Source organism: Sinocyclocheilus rhinocerous, unplaced genomic scaffold, assembly GCF_001515625.1.
Source record: "Sinocyclocheilus rhinocerous isolate Xijiao unplaced genomic scaffold, SAMN03320098_v1.1 scaffold679, whole genome shotgun sequence".
NCBI lineage: Eukaryota > Metazoa > Chordata > Actinopteri > Cypriniformes > Cyprinidae > Sinocyclocheilus > Sinocyclocheilus rhinocerous.
Window position 1 is genome coordinate 159,670 of NW_015635058.1, and position 2,712 is coordinate 162,381.

The 2,712-nt window shown below is 36.9% G+C and overlaps 1 long non-coding RNA gene across 1 annotated transcript; it reads right to left on the bottom strand.

Annotated features, from left to right (window-relative positions):
- Positions 1 to 1,878: 1,878 nt before the first annotated feature.
- On the bottom strand, positions 1,879 to 2,665 carry LOC107746551 (uncharacterized). Its single transcript, XR_001640708.1, has 3 exons — positions 2,647 to 2,665; positions 2,154 to 2,261; positions 1,879 to 2,072 (listed from the first exon to the last, which is right to left on the bottom strand). It is a non-coding gene; the product is annotated as an uncharacterized LOC107746551 (long non-coding RNA).
- Between the last annotated feature and the right edge of the window lie 47 nt (positions 2,666 to 2,712).

Below are 2,712 nucleotides of genomic sequence, written 5' to 3' on the forward strand. Positions count from 1 at the left end.
TGTGTGATTTAGTAGCAAATTGAAGAAAAGTTTGTTTTTCAAGGTACTTTGTGACTTTTCTTACTTCATACAAAAAAAGTGTAAAATTCTGACGAAATCTGATTTCTTGATGATTTGATATTTTATAATAGTGATTTTATCATTTCAAAATGACTAATAAGCCAATAAGTGCTCCTCTGCTGCCGTCTACTGGATATAATTGTGATTTGATGTATTTTTATTTTATTTTACATAAGTGTTTGTTTACCACAAAGTATATTTTGGCCATCCCATTAAAAATAAAATTAAAACGGTATCATTTTAGCTTTAAAGTGCTGGAAATAGTTGTGTGAAATGCTTGAAAGCCATTGAAAAGTGCTTGAATTTCTCTCTCAAAAGGTTGTACAAACCCTGAAATGAATGATGTAATGCATTCGACTATTTCTACCACAACACCATGGTTACAGTTAGCGTTACCGCTTCTGGTTTCCTGACGTATGCCAGCGCTGTTTAAGACAGAGAATTCTGTGCAGAATTTGAATGATTCTCACTCTCGCAGCAACCTTATCATTGTGCGGCGAATTCAAACGCTTCTCACTGGATCTCGCAGCACTGTTGCATCTGTGCAGTAACAGTGTCGCGAAATCAACTTTGGCTCCCGAGTAAAGCTGTTCTGAGCTCGCTCGAGTTTGTTTGCGTCGCGCTGCGCAGCTGAAACGTAGCGCGGTTTAGTTTCGCTTTCGTTTGCCGTTTGATGTTTCTCAAATGCAACAGAAATGGCAGCGCTTATGAGTTGGACGCGGTGGTCGCGCCAGTGCTACCACTCACAAAAATTAGTCGCAGCGGCAGAAAAAATGGTCGCAAAATGCGACCATTTGGTCGCAGTCTGGAGCCCTGCAGTGGGGACATAATTACGGATTATAATGATTTATACTGTATTGTGCGGCGAATTCAAACGCTTCTCACTGGATCTCGCAGCACTGTTGCATCTGTGCAGTAACAGTGTCGCGAAATCAACTTTGGCTCCCGAGTAAAGCTGTTCTGAGCTCGGGCAAGTTTGTTTGCGTCGCGCTGCGCAGCTGAAACGTAGCGCGGTTTAGTTTCGCTTTCGTTTGATGTTTCTCAAATGTAACAGAAATGGCAGCGCTTATGAGTTGGACAACGCGGTGGTCGCGCCAGTGCGACCGCTCACAGTCGCACCGGCAGAAAAAATGGTCGCAGTCTGGAGCCCTGATATATATATATATATATATATTTTTTTTGTTTTTTTTTTTGTGGTAATCAACATTATACCACAAATGCTGTGGATTGAGCTCAACTTGAACAGCTCTTTAAACAATGCACAATTTTATGTGCGTTTATGGAATTATAAGATTCACATTTATTTTAAATCATCCAAAAATTGGCCATTGGACATTTACTTCTATCATAAAGGCCTCACCCAAACTTTATTATTATTTTATGAATTTTTGCTTCGTCTTTTTTAAGAAAAAGGGGAACAAATCTAAATAATTTTTGTTGTAATCAACATTATGCCACAAATGCTGTGGACCAAGTTTAACCCGAAATATTTCTTAAAGTAATTATTTAATTCTTATTTCATTACATGTGCCCCATTGTACAGGATATGTAATGACACTGAAATTTGGCTGGAGAAAAACTGACTTTTTAAAGTCATCACCACACAGAGAGGAAACAGTAGGGGGTGAGGTGAAACAGATGCTCATCCCTGCAGGAGAGAATAAGATCCTTGTGTCATTCCTTATCTCCACTTGGAATCTTAAGGGGAAAAATAACATGGCAACACCCCCCTTCATTCTGCTTCTTTTCCTCCAAACTAGACAAACTATAAAACACAAAGTTTTTTTTATTAAATACCAAAGGGAAAAATGAACTTGCATTTGGTCTGGTACAGTCTTTTAACCATGTGATCAACACTGTTCACTTTCCAGAATGTCTGGATGTTCTTCCCAGAACTGATCTCCAATGATATCACAGGAATGACTTGTGACCTTCTTTCTTGTCCGTGTTACATTAATTTCTGTCTCTCCTTTATCTGGCCGCTTGGTCAGTTTAGTTGTGGTTTCATTCACCTAAAGTAAAGAATTTGAGAATTAAAAATTTCACTTAAGATGATAGTTTAAAGAAAAAAATGTTTTGCAACTGCAGCTTACCTTTTCCCATATTAAAGTCATGCCTTTTTTGTGCAGTGGGGATTCATTATTGTAATTGATATTGAACTCCGAAAACAAGATCTCATTCTTATCCGCTGCTTGTGTTCCCTGTATATGGGAAAAATTATGCAACTTTTTAGTTTCTTCATTACACACTAGTTATGTAATATGAACAGACAAAATAACTGTACTGGAATTAGGTATTTTTAATTAAACTTATATGGAAAAATAAAATCTAATAAGGCACAATTAAACATTTATGTATTATATTGGTAATTAAGTACTGATTATGTTTCTGGTTAAATCTGTTTATTGGATAATATTCCTAAAAGACAGACAAAACCTAGTCAGCTTTTATATACTGCCATGTTCATATTACATTAGTGACAAGCATTCTCAATCCAAATTCTCGATCCAAATCTATATGATAACGGGTCTAAAAAAGAAAACAAATCAGAACAAACATAAAAATACTCAATTAAACAAATAATACTTTAATTGATCATACACTGAGTCTCTCCTCAGCTTGCGTTGTGGTCAGTCCACCTTTCTGCACCAG